The sequence below is a fragment of the Lynx canadensis genome, chromosome F2 (genome assembly GCF_007474595.2).
Source record: "Lynx canadensis isolate LIC74 chromosome F2, mLynCan4.pri.v2, whole genome shotgun sequence".
Lineage (NCBI taxonomy): Eukaryota > Metazoa > Chordata > Mammalia > Carnivora > Felidae > Lynx > Lynx canadensis.
Genome location: NC_044320.2, coordinates 71,820,066 through 71,827,563, shown reverse-complemented (window position 1 = coordinate 71,827,563; position 7,498 = coordinate 71,820,066). Strand labels below are relative to the sequence as shown.

The window sequence follows — 7,498 nt, the reverse complement described above, 5'->3', positions numbered from 1 at the left end:
TAAGATCTCAGAGTAATTAATGAGACAAGTTAATGATATTGTTATGTCAAGTTCATTTTCATTTTGAGACACTTTACCAAAAGCCACGAGTCTACCCTCAATCACAATTATGATATTTGACACAAAAACTTGAAATATATGCTCAGTCAAGTGAAAATTCCAAAAAGGAACCGATAGCCAGGCATTTTGATGAATACACTATCTTAAATGAGGGAAAATTACATCCAGAATGGCAACGTGAGAAGCTCCACAGACCTGTTCCCCGGCAAAACAACCAAAAGTGATAGAATTGAAAAAAAAAAAAAAAAAAAAGAAAGAAAAGAAAAAGGAGCAGGAGCAGGAGGAGGAGAAGGAGAAGGAGAAGAAGGGGGAGGGGGAGGGGGAGGAGAAGAAACTTAACAGTCTAGAAATTTTTCTAAGGACATACAGCAAAAGCAGCAGCATTTACTCAAGAAAATCTCCTAAATCTAAGTAAAAGCAGAAAGAGTATTTGGAAATTGAGCCATGAACCCACTCCCTTGTTTCTCTTACTCCAGCTCAGCATGATTAAATCTCCATTCTCGGGGTGCCTGGGTGCCTCACTCCATTGAGCGTCTGACTTCGCCTCAGGTCATGATCTCCTGGTTCGTGAGTTCCAGCCCCGCATCAGGCTTGCTGCTGTCAGCGTAGAGCCCACTTCAGATCCTCTGTTGCTCCCTCCCCGCCCCTAACCCCACTCACACTCTGTGCCTCTCAAAAATAAACAAACATTAAAAAAATAATAATAAATCTCCACTTTTGGGTGGGGATGGCCAGGAAGATGGGGCTCCCCTTCCCTCAATTCCCAATCAAGGGATGCTAAAAAGGTTGCAGAGGCTAAGCCCCTGAGGGCTTACAGCCAAGAGTTCACAGGCCCCCTTCTTCCATCAGCCCCCACTCACAGAGCAGAGGTTCTATACGAGGTGTAGCAAGCTCACTCACAAGCACCAAGTGCCCCAGCTCACTCGTACAGTGGTAGAGTTGCATCCTGGGAGAGGCAAGCCACAAAGATCAGAAGCTACTGCCCCTACCGAGAGCCCTGTTTCAAAGCAGGAGTGTCACTCCATAAGAAATAATCTACTGACCCCATCCACAGCTCAAGAGCTACGACTTAAAGATTTTGCCTAGGGCAAGGGACAGTTGATGAGAGCAAAAAGCACCAAAGCTTTCTCTAAAAAAAAAACTAACTTCATTAGTAACAAAGTGTGGGGAAGTTCAAGCCTAAGGGAACTCTGGAAACTAATGGAGATTTTGGTGGCAAGTAATTAAGAGGAGACTGTCAGCTGTATGAGGGTAGCAAGTTAAGTCACTAGCTAGTTTACCAGATAGAACCATGGAAAGAGACAGCTAAGAACCTTCCTATGATCAGAACAAATCTCACAGCTGGCCTCAAAACCATTCCTGCAAAGGGGTCTAAATTTAATTGAACCAGATATGGAGCAATTTATGCCCCAGGACATTGTCAAAAACAAGGAAGCAATCACCTAGGAGTGGACCTAACAGCTGGGTGTGTTTGCCAGGCAAACTGCTTAGCAGAGAGATCAGGAAAGAGACAGCCAAAGAGAGCCCTGTTACCATCACCGTAGTCCCATGATGACTGTGCACACGCCCAGAGTTACAGTTTTCTGAGGAACCACATCCCGGGGCTCCACAGTGCATGAAGTAATAGATGTGATAAAAAATAGTCCTGCCAAATCACTAAATAAATAAAGCAAGCAACAACAAAAACAAATAAGAGATGGAGGGGGTGGAAAGGGGAGAAAATGAGTACAGGCTCAGAGAAATATGGGACACTATCAAGTGCACTAACATATGCATAATGGGTGTACCAGAAGGAGAGAAGAGAAACAGAAAAAAATACTTAAAGAAACAATGACCAAAAACAACCCAAACTGATGAAACGTTAATCTACACATCTACAAAGCACAACCAACTCTAAGTAGGATAAACACAAAAGATCTATACCTAGACACATCATAGTAAGAATAACGGGTGGGAAAGGGCAGGTAACAGGAGGGGCAGGGGAAAAAAAGACAATAATTTGATAGCAGCAACATAAGAATGACTTGTCAGAAGGAAACTCCATTAAGCTTAATAGCTGACATCTCATGAGAAACAATGGAAACAATGGAGGCCAAAGAGCCTGTCAATCAAGAATCTTATATACATCAAACTATCTTTCAAAAATAAAGGTAAAATAAAGACATTCCCACATAAACAAAAGAATTTGTTGCTAGTAGACTTGCCTTACCTGAAATTCTTCAGCCTGAAACCAAGTGACCCTAGACAGTAATTTGAATTCACACCAGAAACCAAATAGTACTGATAAAAGTAATTATGTAATCGTAAAAGGCAGTATATGTGTATATTTCTTCCTTCTCTAATTTAAAAAGCAATTGTATAAGACAGTATTATATAATTATACTATTAGGCTTAGAACGTATAGAAATGTAACACATTTGACAATAACAACATAAAGGAGGTAGGTGAGAACACAATACGAAAATGGACTAAGAATATGATACAGATGGTAATGTGAATCCACAGGGCCAAATTCAAAGAACCAAAGAACCAGAAATGGTAAACAAGAAGGCTAATAAAAGAAATTGCATAAATAAGAAAATCTACTTGTCCTTTGTTTGCTTAGCTTCTAATAGGCAATTATATAAAATAATGAGTATAACAATATATTGTTGGGTTTGTCATTATATATGTGTGTGTGTGTATACACATAATAGCACATAATAGCACATAATAATAATATTAACAATAATAGCACAAAAAGAAGAAGAGAGAATAGAGAAATATAAAGGTTGTGTTTCTGGTCTCACTGTAATCAAGTTAATATAAATCTGAAGCACATTCTAATGAATTAACATGAATATGGTAAGCTCTAGAGCAGCCATTAAGAAAATAAAGTGCAAAGAAAGTGAAAGGAAAAAATTAAAGCAATTGAAATAGTACAGTGGAAAACATTCACCTAATGCAAAAGAAAGCAATAAAGGAGGGATAGAGAACAACAACCAAAAAGACATGAGACATGTAGAAAACAAAAAGTAAAATGGCAGGCATAAATCCAACTATATCAACAATAACACTAAATGTGAATGGGTTAAACAACACAATCAAAAGTCAGAGACATTCTCAGGCTGGATGAAAAAATAAGATCCAACTTTAAGGTGTCTACAGGAGACACACTTTAGATTCAAAACTACAAATAGACTGAGAGTGAATGGAAAATACAGATCATGAAAACAGCAACTATAAGAAGCTGCAATAGCTATACTAATATCTTAAAAGGTACTTTTTTAAAGCAAAAGTGTTCCTAGAGATAAAGAAGGGCATTTTATGATAATAAAAGGAGGGGCACCTGGGTGGCTCAGTCAGTTGAGCATCCAACTCTTGATTTTGGCTCAGGTCATGATCTCATGATTCATGAGATCAAGCCCCACATCTGTGCTGTCAGGACAGAGCCTGCTTGGGATTCTCTCACTCTCTCTCTCTGCACCCCCCCTCCACTCATGCTCTATCTCTCTCTAAAATAAACTTTAAAAGTAATAATAATAATAAAAGGATAACTCCTCAAGAAAGACATGAAGATTGTAAGCATATATATGCACCTAACAATAGAGCCCAAAACACCTAAAGAAAAAGCTGACAGAAATGAAAAGAGAAATAGATAAGTCAATAATAAAAGAGCCATCAATAGCCTATTTTCAATAATAGAAATAGAAAGATCAACAAAATAGAATACTTAAACAACACTATAAGCCAACTAGACCTAACAGACATCTATAGAACACAGCAACAAGAGCAGAATACACATTCTTCTCAAGTGCACATAGAACACGCCAGGATAAACCATGTGCTAGGCTATAAAACAAGCCTCAACAGATTTAAAAGGATTGAAAACATGCAGAGTAAGTTCTCTGACCACAACAGAGGGAAATTAAAAATCAGTGACAGAGTCTGGAAATTCATCAATATGTGGGAATTAACCAACACACACCTAAATCATCATTAAGTCAAAGAAGAAATCACAAGGCAAATTAGAACATACTTAGAAATAGAAGAAAGCAAAAATACAGCCAAAAAAAAAAGCAACTTGTAAGATTCAGCAAAAAGCAATGCTTAGAAAAATTTTATAAATGTAAATGGCTTTATTTTAAAAATAACCTCTCAAACCAATAACTAATCTTCCACCATAAGATACTAGAAAAATCACAAACCAAACCCAAAGCAGGCAGAAGGAAGGAAATAATATGGAGAACTTCACAAAATATGTTATAGAAACATAGAGAAAACCAACAAAATCAAATGTTCTCTGAGAAGAGCAACAATATTGGCAAGCCTCTAGCTTGAATGACCAACACAGACTCAAATTATCTTAATTGACAAACCTTCTGAGAATAATATTACTTTACACACCATCAGGTACATTAATTACCATGAATCAGAGGCGCTTTTGAATGTGTGAGATAGGTGAAAAAAAGCACCTGTTTGTTGCCTTTTTTTCCTGTTAGATAAACAAACCCACCCTAAATTACATTTCAAGATCCATGAAATGTGTCATTTATCCTGTTAACCACTCCTCCACACACACACTTTTGCCTTGGGAAGTTACTTCCTCAATTTCAGGGTCCACTGTGTATCTTTTACTTTTCTTTCCCAGGACACCATCAAACAGGATCGACTGCAGGTCAGTTGTTTGCACTTTGGTTGATGTACAAATGGCCCTTTGAAATTCAGTCCTATGTAAGCATCCCTATCACCAGCATTCATATTCTGAGTCTGAGGTACCTAAATGTGGAAAGAAGAATGGGTTTTCCAGATCAAAGATTAGAAAGCCCCCACACAACCACATCAATGGACCCCACAAGCTGAATCAAGTAGTTCATTTCAGTCTTTTGACTCAAAAAATGTATGGTAAGTAAATTTGGTTGCTTCCATTAAAAAAAAAAATTGGAGGGGAAATATAATCAACTAGATATGACCCTAAAGGACATGTGAACCATTTTTTTGTTATGTCTATTTTGTTTTTTTCAGGGAGAGATGGTTGTGGAGATTGCAAGGAGCACTGGACGTTAAGTCCAAGAACACACCCTGGACGTTCACTCACCAACTGTGTCGGGAGCAAAGAGGCTGGGTGCCTGCACCCAGTTTTGTTCCAGGGCCTGAACACAGGCTCTACCCAAAGAACACCAAGGTGCCTTCTGAATCCACAAGAAAATGAAATCTTCAGATGTCGTCTCTGGATGTCAAGTACAATGAGGCTATACCTACAACCAATGTTCGGTGTGTGTGGCATGTTTGCGTCTAGGAGATATTAAGTCTTTAAATACGGGACAGTTTTGCAACCATTTCTTCATTATTTTTGCATCCAAGAAACAACAGAAAGGAAGACTCCCAGGGCTTGTCTCCACTTCTCAGAGGCTCTGCCTGCAGCTGCCCTGCTGCGGTTCTGGTCTAAGGACAGACCCTGACCCTTTGCAAGCCCAAGGCTTTTCCTCACTCTGCTGCCATGCCAGTCCTTCCTCTCCCTGCCCACGGGTCCACCACAGTCCTTCTTTGCTGCCATTTTCAGGGATACTCCGCGTGATTTTTATTTGTATTTAATGTTTTCAGTACTACAGCCTCTATCCAACACACCTAAAATCTCACAACACACACTTATTGCACCTGTAGGATTTCCAACTTTTGGCATCACAAAATCCCTCCGAATTGGGATTATGAAGTCTTCGGTTTTACAACAGTAATTATAACAACAGATAACATTTATTAAGTACTTGCTTTGTGCCAGGCACTCTACTGCTTTACAAAATTATCTCAATTCTGTCACATCCAACTGCATCTAAGCATATGCTTACATTTACCAGTAGCGCTTAAAATTAATTAAAATAAAGATATTATTGATCATCTTGGAAAGCAATGGCTCAATATACTAAAGTCCATAGAATAAAATACCTTAAGGTCTTACGAAACGTACAACACTAAATTACTATAGAATACTATTAAATTTACGCTTCTATCGTGGAAAATAAAGCTATTCCTGGTATGTTATACCCACTTACGTTTTACCCTATTTTTATGCCTTTCTCAAACTCCTAGAAACGAGAGCTTCTAATATGTCAAATAAATACAATTAGATTCATACATTCAATTCGATCCTTTGAGAAATATATAAAGCAATTTTGTTCTTGCATTAACTCCCAAATTGTTTTGCATAATAACCAGCCTGACATTAATTGTGCTATGAGGGCTGAAAACAACATGAGATAGGACGTTTACTAATCCTTCACATTCCATTTTCAAGCCGTGTGCTGTTCCTGATCAAAACTCTTATTTATTATCAAGAATTGCATTATTCTCCGAATGACGGAATTTTCTCTCGGAGACAGGAAATGAAGGATTGCTAACACCGGGAATGTATTTTTCCTGTCTCGGTATTAATACATGATATATATTCATATTAATAACAACTCTGAAAACTAGTTTCATTTCTTCTACACATAAGCAATCAACAGTATGTGCAAAAATATGAATACTAGCAGCAGTGACGTGGGGATACAACACTGGGTTTCTTCGGAATGTACAGCCATTTCTAATATTTCATTAGAGCACGTGTATAGGCAACTGTCACAGATGTCCATCAAAGCTGGATTAGATGAAGACAAACAACGCAGGCTTTGAGGATAAACTGAAGGTGCGGCTCAAAAGTTTCCGTTTCTCATCCAAGGGCACTATAGGATCATTGTCTTCCTCCCTGAGGCAAAAAGAACAAATCAATTATGTTACTGACATCCCTCCACAGCAGACTGAGACGTCTGTTTCACCGTCCAACGAGAGACAGTGCACGCTAAGATTTCACAAGAAAACGTGGAAATTTCAATGATCTCTTCCTGCTCAAGTCTGTCGTGTCTGCGGTTTTCCCATAAAGTCTACCATCCTTTTATTTCTGTGAAAGGACCGATGAATGCAAAATTGCACAGAAATAAAGTTGTTTTTTTTAAATGTTTGTTACTGAGAGACAGAGAGAGGCAGAGCATGAGCAGCGGAGAGGCAGAGAGAGAGGGAGACACAGAATCAGAGGCAGGTTCCAGGCTCTGAGCTGCGCACAGAGCCCGACGCGGGGCTCGAACTCACAAACTGCGAAATTACGACCTGAGCCGAAGTCGGTCACTTAACCGACTGAGACACTCAGGCGCCCCAGAGATAAATCGTTTGAATTGAAATAAATACTTGACCTGCTAAACAACAAATTTATGTATCATGCTTAATAAGAAAATTAAGCTTTAAGTTATTGTCATTAATTTCTTATATAACAATCACAGATGGTAACTGCTTGAGCATGAAGACTACTTCTTCCCAGTCTCCAAGTAACTTTGTGACTCAATTCTATTAAATGGATAAATAATAAATATAAAATAATACATGAAACAATAGTCCTTTTTGGGATAATGAATTTCCCATTTAGGAAAAC

General features: G+C 38.5%; 1 protein-coding gene across 2 annotated transcripts in view; it reads right to left on the bottom strand.

The window, feature by feature from the left end:
• Window positions 1–5,774: 5,774 nt before the first annotated feature.
• Window positions 5,775–7,498, bottom strand: part of CA8 (carbonic anhydrase 8) — an 88,687-nt gene continuing 86,963 nt past the window's right edge. For both annotated transcript variants that reach the window (XM_030304359.1, XM_030304360.1), the window contains exon 9: window positions 5,775–6,781. The gene's annotated coding sequence lies outside the window, so the exon portion shown is untranslated. The remainder of the gene's footprint in view (window positions 6,782–7,498) is intronic.